At 46.5% G+C, this 19,754-nt stretch overlaps 1 protein-coding gene and 1 long non-coding RNA gene across 3 annotated transcripts in view; both read right to left on the reverse strand.

The window, feature by feature from the left end:
- Positions 1-10,931, reverse strand: part of LOC146492472 (glutamate receptor ionotropic, kainate 5-like) — a 193,198-nt gene extending 182,267 nt beyond the window's left edge. For both annotated transcript variants that reach the window (XM_085148519.1, XM_085148518.1), the window contains exon 1: positions 10,113-10,931. The gene's annotated coding sequence lies outside the window, so the exon portion shown is untranslated. The remainder of the gene's footprint in view (positions 1-10,112) is intronic.
- Positions 1-19,754, reverse strand: part of LOC146492466 (uncharacterized) — a 364,885-nt gene that overhangs the window by 337,007 nt on the left and 8,124 nt on the right. The gene's annotated exons all lie outside the window — the stretch shown is intronic.

Raw genomic sequence — 19,754 nt, forward strand, 5'->3', positions numbered from 1 at the left:
CTCCTAAAACACAAAATCTTTCCGTCAGTGCTGCTCCTAATTACACGTGATGATTTAACCAAGCTAATGCCGGGCTCACACTGTGCGATTTTTGGGCCATTTTGAGCCGATTTTTGAGTCGTGCGACCGTTTTGGCGATCGGCCCGATTTTGGCCTTCATCAAGACCCACTGAACCCCCACACCATGAGTTAGAAACACTGAGCAGGCTGGAGTTTGGAGAAGGCGGCTGCTGACCTGCGCTGCGAGCAGAAGAACGCGTGCAGCCATCTTCTCGGGGTGACTGCCTCTCTGCTCTGAACCTCAGCTTGGTTAAATCATCACGTGTAATTAGGAGCGCAGCCTTCTTACAGAAGTCTGGTCTGAACGTTATTATAGTTCGAGCACACGTGGGAGCGTTGTGACATCAAGTGTGTGCAGAAAATTCAATTTCAGGTGAACCGAGCAGAAAGCGTCCCTGCAGTTACAAATATTGTATTCAGGAATTACTTTATGGTCCGGCTTTGTTCATGTTACCTACAACTTTAAAGACTCGTTTGAAGCTTTTATGGCTGCAACTGAAGTCTGTAAAAACACCGTGCATGTTTTTAATGAGTGCAGACCGTGTAACCAATCACAGCGCACAGGCACCCAAGCCAACCCCGAGTCTTTAATCTGAAGCTCGAGTCGTACGTCAAGTGTGCACGCTGTTCATATGAGGTGTGAACCAGATGTAAATATATTTACATTTTATGAATATAAGCTGTCATCAGAGGTTCATCTTTCATTTCCCGTCACTCCGATCAATCTGCTGTTTCTGTTTATTCGTGGCTTCACTCAGTAAGGAGATGAAGGAACTTCTGAAAGAGACGTTTGTTATTCGCTCGAACAAAGATGTTTCTGTAACACTTGTTACGGTGGCGGCACATTTACGCAGCGTTTCTGTCATTCATCATGTGAGCGTGAGACAGACGTCCTCCTGACCGACTGACATCGTCGTGAGAAGGACTGTAGTTTTACTCTCATCTCGCTGTGACAAAGCGCCTGCTCCACGCTACAGTCCTAACAAACAGCTGTACGAGTCCTCCACCTCGTCCTTGTTCGGCACTTGTAGGTATTGACTGAATTGTCCAAGAGGCAGTGAATCATGAACACAGCAACGAAAAGCACATTCACAGAGTGATGTACTTCATCTCTCCCTGATACGAGTTTGTGTTACTACAGACAATCAGAAAATGCATCTTCACACAATATTTACCCACAGTGTCCACTCGCACACAGACTGTATATAAAAGATGGAAAAGATGGTAAAGCTCTTTGTAAAGACCAGTGGGGCACACACACACACACACACACACACACACACACACACACACACACACACACACACACACACACACACGTCATCAGAGAAGCTTCTCCAATGAGAGGACATGTATTAACAGACCTCTCTGTATTGAATCATATCTGTTATTAATCTCTGTCTCTCTTCCACAGCATGTCTTTATCCTGTCTTCCTTCTCTCACCCCAACCAATCACAGCAGATGGCCCCGCCCCTCCCTGAGCCTGGTTCTGTTGGAGGTTTCTTCCTGTTAAAAGGGAGTTTTTCCTTCCCACTGTCGCCAAAGTGCTGCTCATAGGGGGTCATATGATTGCTGGGTTTTTCTCTGTATGTATTATTGTAGGGTCTACTGTACAATATAAAGCACCCTGAGGTGACTGTTGTTGTGATTTGGTGTATAAATAAAACTGAATTGAATCCAAGAAGCTTCTTCAGTTCTAAAACCAAACGATGGAGAGTCCCAGGTGTTTGGACTCCCACCACCATCTGCAACACAACACAAGGTAATCAGGACCCTGCAGCACCGGGTAGCAAATGTTCCCTCGAAGCCTCAAGGGAAAGAAAAGAAACACACATGTAAACATGTGGTTATCCCAACTGAGCTTTCATCAAAGCAGCAGAGAGGCACAGAAAAGAAGAGCAGACAACAACGAGAGAGGATCAGGAGGACAAACAACTATACTGTCATCCCTGATGCAGCTGCTTTATTAGAGAAGCTCAGGAGAGTCTTCAAGACTCGGCTGTCTAGCTGGATCTAAAGGTCGAAGGTCACTCTTTGAGGATACCAGTGGACAGAGAAGACATGGTTTGAAAGAAACATCTACCGCTGTGTCCCATTTCAGGGTCTGCACGCTTGAAGTACGCATTTCAAGTGCGGTTACGTCACCGCCACGCGACGACGGCTGTCCCAATTCGAAGTGTCCTTCAAATGCATACTCCAAATGCGCCGTCGATTTCCCCAAATGTCAAGCGTGGTCCGGTGCACGCTTCGTGGTCCCATATATCCCACAATTCATAGCGCGGCGGTGGGTGTGGATAATTTTGCCGCAAAATACGGCAGAAGGGAGCGGCCGAAAAGTGAACTGTCAAAAGTAAGTACTGAATATGACGTCACTTATTCATGTGCGAATGTTTAATAATGAAGAACATTAAAACATTGCTGTTGGCCACATGTCGGCAAAGTTATGTGACATTAGTGATGTTTGTAGTGCGCGTACTTCAAGCGTGCAGACCCTGAAATGGGACACAGCCTATGTCTGCTGTGAACGACCATCTTTGAACAGAGGGCGGGGCTTAAGACACCAACTGTTTGCCATCTATAATCCAGTTCCCAGACGCCTTAACGCCCACTCACATCCTGGAACAGCTGACCTCAGGAAATCACATGATAGGCTGGGGCCAGGTTTCACAATGAGCTCACCCCCTGGCTGATTGGGACCCACACCCAGTTTCACACCTTGGCTCATGTGATTAGGTAGAGGATCATCAGTAGGGATGGGTACCGGTATCCGGTGCCATGATGGCACCGGTTCTGACATAAACGGTAGTAACCAGACCGAAAAGCAGCGCACATTTCGGTGCTTTATTTTGGTGCTTTTTTTTCCTGAGCTGTGATACACTTTGGATTCTAGCCAATCATTTTATGTTTCCGAGGATAGTAGGCGGGTCCAGGTACGTACATTCTTGTAGAGCAGAACTACAGATTAAAAATGCCCAAGGCGAAGCGGTCAAAGTCTGGCTGTACTTCACAGCAAAAGATGCAAACTCAGCAGCTGCAACAAGTGCTTTAAGCTGATACTGTGATACTGTCAAAGGAGGTAACACCTCAAATCTGATGAAACACCTGGCGACACATAGCGTTTTTTTAAAAGCCGAGAAATGCGCCGTATTTGATAGCTTGCTGCGAGACCTCACACCGAGCACATCTACTGCGGGTGTGGTGCCTGTTATCGACCCGGAGTTAGCAACATCCCCCAAAAACCCGAAGAGGAGAGTCCTGGCCCCTAGCCCTGCCAGTGTAGCAGAAATGATGAGGATGATGATGCAGCAGCAGCCGTTCTTCTCTGCGTGAGTAACTTAATGTTGTTCGTGTGTAATTTACGTTGAGTAGGCTAACCACGTTATTACATTAATGCATGTAAGGTGAACTAGCAAACACCATCATAGCTACATGCAGCTGTCTTCTTGTTTGATGGCAGATACTCCCTTCACCCTGGACAAAAAGGCTAAAATGACCAAAGAAAAAGTGGAAAACAGTTAAACATGAGAGGTTTTTGGACAAAGTTTGTGTTTTTTCCATTGTTTAAGCTGCTTCCAGCCAAGAGTGATACCATATATGCCCCATAGCTGCAGAAAAGGCTAACATTGTTATCTTTTTACAAAAAAAACAGCTGAACATGAGAGGTTTTTGGACAAAGTTTGTGTTCTCCATTCTTTAAGCACCGTTTGAGCACCGGCACCGTTTCAAAAGTACCGGTTTGGCACCGGTATCGGATAAAACCTAAACGATACCCATCCCTACTCATCAGGGGGTCAACGTCCCTCTTAGGGCCACGCCCACAGGGCTTAAATCTCTCCACCATTTGGTTTTAGAGCTGAAGAAGCTTCTCAGATGAAACATCTTCAAGAAACTTAGAGAAGTCCAGACGCTTTTCTTTCCAAGCTGCTTTGATTATGTCTTTAGTTGTTTACGTTTTCAATGTAATTTTATTTACATACCGTCAAATCACAGCAGTCACCTCAAGGTGTTTCATACTGTAAAAAGCTTTATTGTTTGAAACGATGTTCATTTAGTAAATTATTGTTATTATTATCTATTAGAGTCAATAAGAGTGTCACTGCAGGTGACAAACGGCTTAGACGACAGCTCGATCCTCCCACACATGCACTGTAATGTTTGCAGCACACGCGCCGTATGCATGCAGCACATGTGCTGTAATGTTTGCAGCCAGCAGAGCAGCCAGTGTTTTTTCATCTCAGTGAACAGGATGAAACGAAGGTGCAAACATGATGCAGATATCATCACAGAGATGTGAACTCTGACCTCCGGCCTGTGAACATCGAGCACCAAAGTGAAAAATGCAGTTTCATTTTTCCATCGCCACTTGTTTAATCTTCAACATCTAAGTTTTTCATTTCCTGGGCCGCTGACGTCTCTCGTCGCTGTGCAACATCAGGTCGGTGCCAGCTGTGCTTTTATAATGAATTTCTTGTACATAAACAGTCCTTCTGTTCTTTCCCTTCATCCAGCCGCTGTGACTGAAGTGAGACAGCCTCCAATTAAAACCCAGCATTTCATCTCGCCGTGCGCCACACATCACGTCTCTGGCACATTGGCTTTGTAAAAAGGATGCCCACGCATGCTTTAATTACATTATAAAAGCGCGGGGCCTGACATCTCCGCCACCCCGCCCAGCATAAACTGTGACGGCTCATTCTCGCTCGCTGACAGCACCCATATTTGTTGAGCGAATGGCTTTTCAAACGGCGGCGATTAAGCTTCTAGCTGATGTCACTTGGCGTGTAAGACATGATGAATGAGGCGAGCAGAGGACGGGCTGAAGGGTGAAGGGTGATGTACGGCTGCTGGCACAGTGAAAGTCACGCAGAGAGAGGCGCCACGGGGCTGAGGTCCTGACGCCGTCCGGGCGTCACTCAGCACGCTCTTAAATTTGTCGAGGGGTGCATCGCCTTCTTTTCCCGCTTCCTTTCCCTCAAGGACACGTGATCGTTCCCTCTGCCGCTCAGACTCCTTCTCATTTTACCTCTCGCTGTCTCTTTATGTCTTTGTGTCGCAGGTCATCAGAACATCTTAATCCAACAGAAACGAGCTGAATATCCGGATGTTCACCTGCCTGACTGTACCTGCTTTCATTTTATTCTTCTGATCAATTATCGATGCTACGTTAACCAAATTATGCTGGAAACGATGGCGTGTTTTCATGGCTGCTGTCAGGAGTTCAAACAAAGAACTGGTCTGAAGGTCAGAGGACCAGGTGTGATGGAGAGCTGGATCCACCGCCTGAAGGTCCTCACAGAGGCGGAGAGCTGCTCAGAGTTCAGACTGAGCGAGGATGAAGCTGCTCACACCAAATACGTTCAGCTCACCGTGTTCAGCTGACATCCATCCACTGCTGTCTGCTAGCACCACCCGCAGCTGGACCACGCAGTCATCTGACCCATGGCGTGCATCGCTGAGGGGGGGCGCCTTGAAGTAATGGCTTTGCTTGCAGAGCTGCTTTTCCACAGTTCATGTTCCTGACAGAGAAATGAAATGTGTTTTTGTTGAAAGGCCTAATTCTTGCATATAGCTTTCAGGAAATAGCCATAGCCTTTTACTCTGCATCATACACTCGTCCCGTCTCCGAGCCGCTCAGCTGTGCGCCTTTACGTCACCACTCACAGGCTCAGCACCGGATCGAGTTTAGACGCCAGTCTTCAGTCGCCGTTCGTCTGCGTGATCGCTCCGCGTCCTTGGACGTTCCTCACCGAGGACATTTGGTTGTTGCGGTGCTGTCGGTGTCAGCGCTGGTGAGGCGGCCCGTGTTCACGGACCTGGAGAATCTGTCATAACACAGCATCACGGCCGAGCGCACACAGGCAGCGAGCGCTTCAGTTAAAGCTGGATACTCATTTTTATAATGTGTTGCTGGGACGTTAGCAACAACCGGTCAGTATTACAAAGTAAATGTGACCAATGGTGTCAAAGCTGCCCGAGCTCGAATGACAGGAAGTCGCCACTTTACCGGCGTTTCCAGCCAGACGGTTCAGTTCCAGCAGCTGGTGGAAAATCTGAGCTCAGTGACCCTGAACAGCTGATCACGGAGTCACGACCCTGATTGAACGTGAACGAGAATAATCGATTATCTCAGAGGCGTCCTGTCACAGGAGTGTGTGTGTGTGTGTGTGTGTGTGTGTCTGTGTGTGTGTGTGTGCTGCAGCAGGTCCCACTGGAGCGCTATGAAACAGACTGAATGTGTGCATTGCCTGCACGCTTTCACACCGCCATGAATAAGAACACACACACACAGACACACACACACACACACACACACACACACACACACACACACACACACCTGCAGCCTCCAGTCGCTGCTGACGCTCGTGCGGAACAAACGCCGTCACCCTGCGCTGTCACCCAAAGTGACAACAGCAGGGTGACGCACCCCGCGCGCATACATTAAACCTCGAGACGCTCGCCGTTCCACTCGCCGCGCTCACGTCTGATTGCTCACATTCTCGTAATGACACGCTCCGTCTCATCGCTCACACGCTGCGCTGCACCTGACACAGAAGCAGCGTCACGTGTAGGTCGGTCGACACCGTCGCAGATCAGGGCCGTGGCGATTTGCGGTCTCGGCCGTGGCGACAGGAACTGAAAATCACCTCCGCGGTTTTACCGTTGAGCGGTGACAAAACACCAAACGTGGGCGAGTTTATTTGAGGAGGCTCAGCGGCCTCAGCTCTGGTGGCCTTCTTGAAGTAAGCGAGCGTAAGCGCCCGCTGTCCAAACAGTGAATTATCCGCAGCGCGGTTTAGTGGCGACACGCTGCCGGAGAGGCTGCTCGCTGAAGAGTGCCGCCGGCAGCAATTAAGAGCACCTAATAACTGCAAGGAACATCCTGAGGGAGGCCCGTCCCGGCGCTCGCACGGCACACGCTGGCGCAGAAGAAAAAGGGATCCTTCAGTGGTGCTGACGATCGTTTGTTCTGGTAAACAGCAGCGATTACAGCCACGTTTCGTCCAGCTTATCTAAACCAATCAGGACGATTTTTTGCCTTTGAAGTTTGCTCTGTGCAGCTGCAGTCTCCATGAATTTAAAGCCATTACAGTGGATTACAAAGGCACTGCTGCAGCTTAATCCACTCTCCAGCTACTGTATATGCTCAGCTTGTTAACAACACACAAAGGGCAGCACGTGGCTAAATAAGGCTACATGCTCGCCTCCATCTGACACCGCTGTGCTTCTTATGTTTCATCTTCAGTATTTAATATTCTTTCAAACTGAGATACAACATGTGGAAAGACGTCCGAGAGCGTCGGTGATCCCGCTGCGTAGCAGCAACGAGCTCTGCTGCTTCTCCAAAGCAAACCAATCTCAGCACATGTGTGCGTTTCCTTCATGAAAACAACGTGCAGTTAAACATTTATTTATTTAACGTTATTCTACACACACACGTCCCCAGTAACGCTGATGCTTTTACATCAAACAGTGCAAACTGCAGCGTGCATGCTTGGGTTGCAGCAGAAGCAAACAGAGCTCAGCGGTAACTCCAACCCCAGTGAGGGCTACAGCCTTGCTTCTGGGTTCATCAGATACTTGCAGTTAGGTGAGGTTACCTGCAGGAGCATTTCCACAGCACGCCTGATCCTTACTGAGCACCTAAACCAAAGCAGACTGCACGGAAATGTCAAAGGGAACAGCAAGTGTACATGAAGACAACCTAGGAATGCAAAGCTTCCAGATGGGACATGAACGGTGGTCAAAAATCAAACAGTCACCGTTCGAGGACATTAGCTTCATCCTAAAGAGAACTGCTAGTTAGGGTTAGGGGGTTAGGGTTAACCCTTGAGGCGACTTTTGTTGTGATTTGGCGCTATATAAATAAAATTGAATTGAATAGTTCTTTGCAGTTTTCACTAAATGGTTCTTATAGAGCTTTTCTACATGTGTCAACCTGCCATTCACACACTGATGTATGGGAACACATTCCCTGCATTGCTTGAAGACACTCTGGCATGCACGCTGGCTCAAACCACCAACCCTCTGATTGGCCACCTCGGCCACCCGTGGAATGAGAATAAGTTCTGCTTCAGTTCGAGCAATGCAACATTTTGTATTTGGAGCATGTTTTAATGTTTTCACTTTGTTCTGTTGCCTGTTAAAGAAAAACTGAAGCCAGTTTCTGCATTAGGTGGAGTTGTTATATCGTCGACCTATTACCCTTCCTGCCTCCACCTGGGTTTATTTGGGTTGGACTCTGGTTCATTTGGACCTGTCTGTCCGGTTCCTGCTGGATTCCTCAGCTGGCACGTTTATGCAGCTAATCTGCTAATCTCCTCTGCAGAGAGTTTACTCTCCACCTGTCTGTCAGCGGGCCTTTGCTGGACCCCACCTGCCACTCATTTCTCCATCTTCCTCCTCACCCTGGGATTTCTACCGAGCCATCTTTTCTGCAAATATGGTTTAATGAAGCCTTTACCTCGGTGTCCATGTCTGCTGCTCTGGAGTCTTTGGAAATCCTGACAGCTGGACTTCGTGTGCTGTGAGGAAAAGTCCATCTCAAGCTAACAGTGAGATGTTTCAGGGACTGAAGGCGCTGCAGTAAAAGTCTGCAGAGCATCTCAAAGAGGAAACCCAGCATGTGCTGATGTCCACGAGTTCTTCATCCAGTCAGTGGCTGCAGACGATTTTTATCCAAATAAAACAAAAATAATGTGCAGTTAGTCCCAGCAGGTGGCTTCATCTTAGGACCGCCCCTTACACCCTGAGCAGTCGGCGTGGGGGCGGTGGAGGTCACTTTGCTGAATTAAAGCTGAGTCAGCTGCGCCGAGACTGCTTGATTTAAAATCCGCGGTGGCATCGTCCAAAGGTTAAACTCCAAAAACTCCACCGTCGTCCCGACATTTATGGATCCAAAGCTCTTCACTCTGAGGGTGAACGCTGATCTTTGCCCATGTGACCGCCACAGTTATTCACAGTTATCCTGCCAAACTGAAGTCTGAAGATGCTCGAGGACTTGAACGACCTGCACAGAACCTGACAGCTTTGCATTTACGATCAGCGTTTACACCAACGACATCAGCGGGTTCGACTCAGCGGTCGGCCGTCGGTCTCTGATCGGCTCTTTCACCGGCGCTCAGCAATTAACCGAGCAGCGATGATGAAGGCAAACACGAGCTGATGAAAGATTTGCTCACAATCAGGCTCCACCAAACAATTAATAAACATTTCAGCTGCAAATTGGACCACATGGGACGTTTTAGGATGCGAGTACTTTTCATCAGATGAATAATTTATCACTCGAATGAAACAATTTCCCTGCTGGTACCTTCATGTTCGTGTGTGTGTGTGTGTGTGTGTGTGTGTGTGTGTGTGTGTGTGTGTGTGTGTGAGCTCAGCTACACGCTGATGTTCAGTTTCTAACAGCTAACTTGGAACTTGACTGTTATTCACCGGCTGATGCAAACAGGCTGATGCTGTGTGCATATTCAGCTCACTCGTATATATTTATACATATTAATGTGCACCTGTGTGTGTGTGTGTGTGTGTGTGTGTGTGTGTGTGTGTGTGTGTGAGTGAGAGAGAGAGAGAGATGGGGGAGAGTGTGTGAGGCCGGGAGTGATGGATGAAGAGAAAGATGGAGGGATTATCGGGGTTCAACCCCACACTGTCGATTTCATGTCAGGCCCTCTGCCTCTCAGCTTCAGGAGTGCTGATGACTTCCAGGTTACAGAACATGGATGTGTGTGTGTGTGTGTGTGTGTGTGTGTGTGTGTCTGTGTGTGTCTTACCCGATGGTGTAAATGAGTGATCGCTGCAGGAAAGGAGGAATGAGAAGATGGGAAAGGAAAGCGAGGAAAGTGTGAGAGAATAAAAATGAGCAAACGTCTGACGGATGGGTCGTTCAAAAGTGATGGATGGAGGTGACGGAGGGGCAAAAGTGGTGATGGATGGAGATGATGGCAGTGAGAGGAAGTCTAAATGAAAGAGACGGCAGCGGGAAAATGCAGAGAAATCAGCGGACTGAAGGAAAAGCGCAACACACCCTGTACCCCTGCACACTTACCCAGCTGTCTCTCCAGGCTGCAGACAGTCGCAGCTCCGGCACAGTTACGCCAAAGAAGCCGGCTGAAGGCTGGAGACGAAGGAAAGGACGGAGAGAGCGAGCGAGGGGACGACGCACGGCTCGCCCGCGCGTGCAGCACAGACGTGTCAGTAAGAAGAAAAAGGAGCAACAGACACAACAGCAGCAACTCCTCGTGACCAGAGAGCGCAGCTTCACCTCACACTCAGCTCCCTGTCGCAATGACACCGTCAGCTCTCCTCAGGCTCCGTGTGTGAGGTGACAAACGGACACACGGACCTCCAGCACCTCCTCTCGCTTCCTCCTCTCGCTTCCTCAGCTGTGCCTCCTGCAGCTGTGCCTGTTTATCCGGTAACACCGCAGGACCGCAGCTGCTCTTCTTCTGCGTCTTTATTCCAGTTAATTATGCTCCGGTGTGCGCCGGCTGCGGGGAAGGCTCTGTCGGCTCCGTGTCCTTCACTGTCGGACTAACTGGCTGCTGCTTCACAGCGCAGAGGCTGGACCGCACTCAGCTCTCCCCCCCTCTCTCTCTCTGACTCCAGCCCCCTCCTACCTCCCTCTCCCCTCTGCCGCTGAACGTGTCTCCATCCCTCCTTCAGCTCCCTCTCTGACTTTTCCACTCGGAGAGCTGAGGGTTGGAGTTTGACTCACTGACAGCAGCTGCACAGGTACCCGACCGCATCACACCCTTTTCTCTGCCTCAGAGTGTGTTTGTGCCTGAATAAAATAGAGCCGCTGTGCTACAACGATGCGTTTCAGCCAGTTAATTCACGGCCAGCAACTTCTGCTGAACCTCAGATGAGTTCATGCACTTCATATGAAAGATTCACAGACTTGGAGCCTCTGGGTCTGAAAATGAAGCCAAAGCATCGTAACCTGTGGTCCTTCTCGTGGACAGCAGGGGGCGACTCCTCTGGGTGCAGTCTCAGCCAGGTGTCGGTATTTCAATTCAATTCAATTCAATTTTATTTATATAGCGCCAAATCACAACAAAAGTCACCTCAAGGCGCTTCATAGATACAGAGAAAAACCCAACAATCATATGACCCCCTATGAGCAAGCACTTTGGCGACAGTGGGAAGGAAAAACTCCCTTTTAACAGGAAGAAACCTCCAGCAGAACCAGGCTCAGGGAGGGGCGGGGCCATCTGCTGTGATTGGTTGAGGTGAGAGAAGGAAGACAGGATAAAGACATGCTGTGGAAGAGAGACAGAGATTAATAACAGATATGATTCAGTGCAGAGAGGTCTGTGAACACATAGTGAGTGAGAAAGGTGCCGCAGGTTCTCTTGCTTGACCAACGATTATCTTTCACACTTTTTGATCTAAGGCTGGTTCTTCCTGCTCGAGGTCAAGTCGAAGGGCCTTCAAATCATCCTGGATTTGTCTTCTTTGGTGCATTTCGATGCACCCTGCAATCGGTGGGGCGGGTCAACCAGAGTAGGCCATGGGGGTAGCGGCTCGGGTCCATTCGACAAATGTGGCCAAACCAACGGAGTTGGCGGCGCTGGATTAGGTCGCCGATCGTCGGTTGGCTGCCGCAGCTGGTGAGGATGGTGTCATTTGAATGATGAGGTCATTTACCATAAAGAGCGATGAAGAAAACACCAGGAATCATGTTTGCTAGTTTACTTTAAAACTGTCAAAGCAACGACTGACTGCACCACCTCAGGGTGGAGGTGGTGGTGTCACGGTCAGCTGAGTTGAATCCACTGATTGTTTTTTGGTTCAGGCACCGACACCAGCCTGAAATATGGTCAAAAGAAGTAATCTATTACACAGTTACTTTTCCTACAGTAATGCAATCTGCTACAAAATGACTTTCATTACTTACCTGCAGTCATGATGTCATCGACCTTATGGCCAAAGTGTTGGAGGCACATCATCCACCCTGTTGATAAACCAATCGTTCTGACTCCACGAGACCTCCGATAGCTCGACATGTGCTGTTAAGCGTCGTGTGTGGCGGAGGAATGGTCTTAATGGTTTGGCCCAACTGCATTTCCTCCCCCAGGTGAACCCGCGCTCGGCGAAACTGAGAGACCGTCTCTGCCACATGAAAATGCCGCACAGAAACGGATCACCTGATGCGCCGCACAAAGCTCCGAGAAAATCTGTCTGTTGCATTCCCAAATGAGCCGAAGCGTACAGTTACACACTCTGCTGCGCTCACACAAACACACACCCACACACGGCCAATGAAACAAAGTCTACGAAGGTCCAGGACTGACAGTGGAGGAGCCTCAGGGCGAGGTCCCTCAGCAGGGACTAGCTGTGTGTGTGTGCTGCTGTGAGTCACTGCATGAAATCTCCATCTTAACTCATTTCTTCTGTTTCTGAGGACAGAAATCAGATTTTCTTGAAGCTGCATTTTGTGCCTGGAGGCAGAAAAAAGTGATTTGGTGAGAGCAGAGCTCACGGTTACTCAGAGGCCGGCCAACGCTGGGGATAAGGAAAGAACTACAAATCCAGCTGTGCTCTGTTTCCACACTACATCACATGGTGCACATACGTATGTTTGTATGCACGTACCTGCATGCACCCCAGCTCCTCCTCAGCAGGTGAACAAAACACACGTTTACATTTATCATAATTCCACTTCTCCTGGTTTTGCTCTGTTACGTCCACTCCGCTGTGAACGCTGAATTTAGTTGAAGTTGCTGTTCAGTACAGAAGGATTTGAAAAAGCTCCAGAGGTCACAGGTCACAGATAGATGCAGCTGTGATGTCAGCACAGTTGTTCCTCTGCTCTCAGAAGTCTGTGGGAAAACTGGCGCCCCCTATCTGTGAGCTTGTTGCTGATGTGTGTGTGGGTCCACCTGTAGTAAACCACGCTGCTTATTAGAGCCAGAAAGAAGCTCATTGGCTTACAACGTGTGACTGACACATCCTGAGCCAATGAGACTGCACAAAAGCTGCAATGGCTACTGGGGAAACGCCCACATGAAGGCGTCATGGTGATTGGTGTGTTGTCGAGGACTTGTGCCTTGGCGGGAACGCTGTAGCTACATCGTCCCTTTGAAACATCAGCGCCGCCTGCAGCTCCTGTGATTGGCCTGTGCAGCATCAACGTAAGGGCTCGAAACGATCAGAACGGACAAAGCCATGGAGAAACCTAGACGGGACCCCGAGGGAGGACGTCCCAGCGTGTTGTTGCATCAGCTGGCACCGCCCACAGGAATGACTGAGGTCGTCTCTACAGACTCCTGCAGACGTCCGAGTCAGCGTTTTCTCAGAGTCTCCAGGCAAGTAGACTTTATTTTACTTTATTTTCTTTCAGACAAATTAATATTTTTATGTTTATTTCACACATGTGATCATTTAATAACCCGAGTATAAAGCAGCTGAGACAACAGCAGTGACAGAAGATGCTCTCACAGGTGGAGGCAGTGGACTGGTGTCTGACACTATTACTCACAGCACTTTATTAAAAACACTCTGCGTTATCCGACAGAGGTGACCCTGAACCCTTAATTATGCTCCCATAGGTTCAAGCTGCTGGGACACCGCCCATGTTGCATCGAGCACCTCCCTCTACTCTCCTCCTCCTTATTTACAACGATTGCATCTCCCTCCTGCAGTCTGCCCTCTCTGTCCTTGCTGCCTCTGTCCTCATTCCCTCTGTCCTCATGGACGGCTCAGTGTCTGCTCTCTGGCTCTCATGGACTCACTCGCATCATGGGAATCCCCCGGCAGCCTACATCTATTGCAGCATAACTAAGGGAGGATTCAGGGTCACCTGGTCCAGCCCTAACTATATGCTTTAGCAAAAAGGAAAGTTTGAAGCCTAATCTTAAAGTAGAGATAGTGTCTGTCTCCTGAATCCAAACTGGAAGCTGGTTCCACAGAGGAGGGGCCTGAAAGCTGAAGGACATGTCCTGAGGAACAGAGGAACTCCATGATTAAACTTACTGCGTGAAGAAGACTCCTCGTTTATACAAAACTGTCGTATCTTTGTCACGTTTCACTGATTTAAATGAATAGAAGAAGAACCTGGTGACGTGTTGATATTTAAGACTAATGATGTGTTTCAGTGCTGCTGGTAACAAACAGTCTAAAGTTGTGTGATGTGTAGACACGACTCTGGTTCATCCCTTTTCTGTATCTCATTATGACCTAACATTTTATTAAGTCTTATTAAGCCAGCACAAACAATCTTCCATACAAACTCAGGCTAGGGTTAGGATCTTTGTTTTGAACACGTTGAAAAAGTACAACATAGAATTAAAAAGAGACAAACAAAGCAAAACAAAAGGAAAACGAGCAACAACAACTACAAATAACTGTCATGTTCAAAAAGGAGCAGGAAGAAGCATGAGCTTATTTAATCCCACCCCTGTCCACTATCTAGTAATCAACAGACTGCAGAAACACCTCCTTGCAATTACATTTTATATATATATATATATTATATATATGCACATTTTCAATAAACTCCTCAAAGGATACACAACCTACAGATATATCCACACCAACACACCCGTGCACCCAGTAAATCCACTTTACTCAAGATTGAAACACTTCTTGAAATTTTGTTATGTATATGATTTATTTGAGACTTCCAGTTTAATTTATCATCTATAATCACACCAAAAACTTATGTTCAAGAACTCTTTCAATAATCTATATGAATCTGCACTTATGCATTTCTAAGGGAATTCCCAAATAAGATTATTTTAGTTTGACTTAGATTTAGTGATAGTTTGTTCCTGTTAAACCATTTTTTAATTTTGCACATTTCTGCAGTAATTGTATCCAGCAGCTCCTTATTTTCCCCCAGAACAAAAAATATTTGTGTCATCTGCAAATATCAGATGCCTTACAAATATCATTTATATAATAATAAATGATTCTGGACCCAGTGCAGAGCCTTGTGGAACACCACAAGCATGATGAGGAATGCACACCCAGCTTCACGAACAGTTTCCTGTCACTTAAATAATTTTTCACCCATTGCAGTACAACCCCCCTGATCCTGTACCGTTCCAGTTTATTGATTAATACGTAATGATTGATTGTGTCGAATGCTTTCTTGAGATCCAGAAATACTCCAGCTGCATACTGTTTCTGATCTATTCGTAATCTCCTCTATTGATTCGATTAATGTCAGAGATGTTGATCTTTTTGATCTGAATCCATATTGACTGCCAGAGAGTAATTTATATTTATCTAAGAATTTGTCTAATTGTTTATTAAACAGGTTTTCTAGGATTTTGGAGAATTGTGGTAGTAAAGAAACAGGCCTGTAGTTTGTGAAGTGGCGTCTATCCCCAGTTTTATACAGCGGCACAACTTTAGCTATTTTCATTTTGTTTGGCACTTTTCCCGTCTGAAATGATAAGTTGCAAATATATGTTAGAGGTCCTACAATTCCTTCAATGACCTTCTTGACGATTTTCATGTCAATATCATTACAATCAGTAGATGTTTTATATTTACACATGTGTACAATGTCAATTATTTCTTTTTCCTCCACTGATGTGAGGAACATCGAGTTCCTATCAATCAGGCTTTCTCTGATGGCAGTGACTCAGGACTTTGTTCTGCCAGGTTTGGTCCAATATTTACAGAATAATGATTACAGCTGTTGACCACATCAGCTGTGTTTTCCATTGTCGATAAAATATTGAGAATAACTTTGTTGTCCAGAATTATTTTTAATGATACCGTTTAAAACATCCCATATTCCCTTCATATTATGTTCATTGTTGATCAATGTTTTACTATAATGCTCGTTTCTACACACACGTAAAATGTTGGTCAATTTATTTTTGTATTTTTCATAATATTTTCACCATCTTTTGTTCAGGAATAGAGTGTATTTTTCTTTTTACATGCATTTAGTAAACCCTCAGTGATCCGTCTGAATATTTGTGCTTCCTGTTGGATTTTATTGTTGGACAGTTTTTATCCTACAATTCCATGAATATTCTTAAAAATGTGCCATATGCAATATCAATATCAGTTTCTTTGTACACATGGTCCCAGTCCTGATTTAACAGATCGCTCTTAAGTGCACTCATAGTTTCTTCTGTGCTTACACGTCTGTATCTCAGCTGTTCCTCGTGCTGATTTCTCTTATAATTAGTGTCATAAACTGCAAAAACTGGTAAGTGATCACTGATGTCATTAATTAATAATCTGCTCACAATGTAGTTTTCCATATTGTTAGTGAAAACCAGTGAGGTGGCACAATGTGGTGTAATGCTAGGCCTGAGCTACTTTAGGATGTAAACTCAAACTGTGCACAGAGTTTAGTCATTTTATGCTTTTTCAGATGCAGCAGGTCAAGATTAAAATCACCACAGTTGTCATACTTTCCACCACCTTGTAATTGAGGTTTCCATCCACATACACAGCTACACTTCTGTTCCTTCTATTTACAAAGTTGACTTCACATCCCTCCAGTCCAAAGTCCTTCCTCAGCATTGATCCATGTTTCAGGAATGGCAATAATTCCAAATGGATTTGTCAACTCATTTAGATATTCCTACATACAGACTTCTGCTGTTAAAATGTTGATCATCTGTCTTCCGTGTTGATGTTGTGTTTAAACTGTTCATCAGTGAAGTAGCAGCAGTTACTGCTGATGTTTAGAAGAAATTATTCTCCGGGTCTACGTCCTTTTCTAGTCTAGAACATCGAAACGTTCTCAGTTCCAGATGATCATAAACAGATGAGTTATATTGTTGCTGGATGCAGATGAAGCTCTTTCAGACTGAGCCGTGTGTTGTGTGTCACACGTGTGTTCATACCTCCACCTCAGTATTCGTCCAGCTCCTCCATGTTTCTGATGACCAGCTCTAGCTTGTTCCATTGAGTTTAATGGATGCAGTTGGTGGTCCATGTATTTCCTGGCGATGTCTGCATTTCCTTTGATCAGATGTTCATTCATGAAGACATCGGATCCTTTCAGTTTCCTTCCTTGTTTTAACGGTGCTGTTTTCTGTTTTCTGTTAGCAAATCTCACAATGATGGTTTGTCTGTCATTTTTTTGGGGTAGAGGGTGGAAAGCCTCGATGTTGTTGTAATCCACTTCCACACCTTTGGACCGTAGAAAGGAAACCACTCGATGCTCCGTAGAGTTGACATCTTCCTCTCCTGGCCCTCCTACATTGTCAGCGGCGACCGCCCGGGCGTATGACCCATGATTTATTTGCTGCTGCAAAATATTGACGAGTAAAATCACACGTGGACGTTTCTGCTGAGCCCTGAGGCGTGACGTGAATTCTTAAACACCAGCACACTCTGCTTACATCGTGTTTCCCTTTTTACTCATCACTGTGCATAAAATGTTGTATCTGACGCTCGGATTAATTAAACCTCGGCTGTGGAGTGATTACCTCCCGATAATGACTCTTTCCACGACGGACCTCGGGCACTTTGGAGAGCAGCACAGACTCGACCGCTTCAGGCAAATTTGCAGTCGAAGCAGCCAAAGCTAATGTTCGAGCAGCTGTGCACCAACGAGGCTTCTCCCCGAACGAGCGGCGAGGAGGAGGAGACGCAGGGGGGTGAATGTGATGGGAGCTGGCACACAGGTGCAGGAAAAAGGAACCACGAGCAGCAAATGAATGGGAACAAATTGAGTAGAGCTGCTTTAAAATGGCATCAGTGGCAGTCAGGTGGAGAGCATGATGAGGCGTGACGAGGGGACGAAGAGGCCGGCGGCGCAGGAGAGATCGCCTCTGATTACACGGAAAACCAGGATCTATTTATTCTACGGCTCAGACTTTCCCAACGTCGGCCGACGTCTCTCTGAGACCAAACTACAGATCAGAGCATGGCTGACAGAAGCCCAGCCAAGTGTCATGCAGCTTTTCATGTTTAACCCTTTAAGACCGACCATAGAGCCAAGTCCACCAGAGCTTATATTATATGTTTACATGCTGTGGAGCCATTTTTGGGAGCATTTCAAGTTGCTATACATCAATACAACCATTATAGCCCAAATTTTAATAATATGTCTGCATTAAGGGCATAGTAATTACATAAATTGCAAAAAAGTGCAATAAACTACAAAAAAATTGAAAATCGTTTTTGTTTTTTTAACATATATTTCTAGTTAGAGAAATTTAAGAGGCTTATCCCTCAAAACTGTAAATACAAAAAAGTTGCACAAAATAGTTTCCCACCACAGGAAATTTATTTTGAGTGTCTTCATAGTTTTATTTTTGAAATACACCAATTTTTATACACTGCAGGAAAAACGAAAATAAATATTATAATGCAAATTTGCAAAAAAGCAGCATCTGCATCAAAATAAACTATTTCCAGCAGCAATATGAGTCCTAAGCATCCCAGAAACCACACAGAAAGTCATAAAGTCAAACATGACTTTTAAAAACACCAGTATAGGCTCATGAGGCCCTGATGGTAAAAAACTACCGCAAAATGACGTCACTTCCGGTTTCGGGCAGGTGATGGCGGACATGCGATAGTTCGCGCTGATGGACGTAGGAAGTGTTACAAACAGCTGATCGGATCAGCAAAGCGTGTTTCTGGAATATTATGTTTGTGTTGCTGCAAGTGCTTTTTATGCAGTTTTTGCAAAGTTATATGTGGAAGGAAACTGTGACCGAGGACAAGCTGATGGCATAAGATGTAAGTACAACTCCTCCGGTTTCATATGCAAAAACATTATTGCGCTAGCTCACGTGGTTGCAGAGCTACCGGGATTTAAAAATAGTTAAGCAAAACGGAGCGTGCTGCTCTGACCGGCTTTAAAGGGTTAAATAAATGTGAACGCGTTGAGCTTCTTTCAGTAGCTTTTGATTTTTAACCTGCTTTAACACGGCTGCATTAGGTGGTCACCTGCTCGCTTCCATGGCGTCCTATGAGTTCATGGAGCATGCTCATTAGCATCTTTATCAGTCCTGCTGACTTGAATTCTTGAATTTGAATTCACTCTAATTGTTTAAATTTTGAGGCACGATGGGTTCAGGTTTGAGATCCTTCCCAGGTGCATTAACATCCAATCACATGTTGCGTCAGGTGATCTCAGCAGGTCACATGATAGGGTGAGGCAAGGTCTCCCCAATCCAGCTTAGAAACTGGACTTTTCAGCTCTAAGCTGCTCGGCCGCCTCTCCATCACTTTCAAACAGCAGCTGATGTTTTTGGGCTGGTGAAGTCAGAGAGATGGAGGAGCTGGTCACAACGTTTCAGCTGTAAACAGGCGGATGCTGTAAACAGGCGGATGCTGTAAACAGGCGGACGCTGTAAACAGGCGGACGCTGTAAACAGGCGGACGCTGTAAACAGGCGGATGCTGTAAACAGGCGTCGGGCGTCTCCGATCACAGTAACAAACTGATTTCACTCCCGGAGCAGGCAAACAGGAAAACCTCGGGATGACAAGAAGTCTTCTTGCAGGTCACGTCTACGTGAAGGAAAAGGAAGCGTTGTGGAAAAGACCTTGAACTTTAGTCCAAGGTACAAACTGCTTGAATTAAATCCTCCATCTTTCTGCCCGCGCTGGCGGTTCAGGCAGATCTATGACTTTGTTTGCTTCCTCTTGCTTCCGTCCCACCGAGCCATCGTTAACGCCACGCGGGAACAAATGTCCTCTGAGCGTCTTCGGTCACAGAGACACGTTGAGAGTCTCTGACTGCTGATCGGTTTGGGA

Source organism: Neolamprologus multifasciatus, chromosome 22, assembly GCF_963576455.1.
Source record: "Neolamprologus multifasciatus chromosome 22, fNeoMul1.2, whole genome shotgun sequence".
Lineage (NCBI taxonomy): Eukaryota > Metazoa > Chordata > Actinopteri > Cichliformes > Cichlidae > Neolamprologus > Neolamprologus multifasciatus.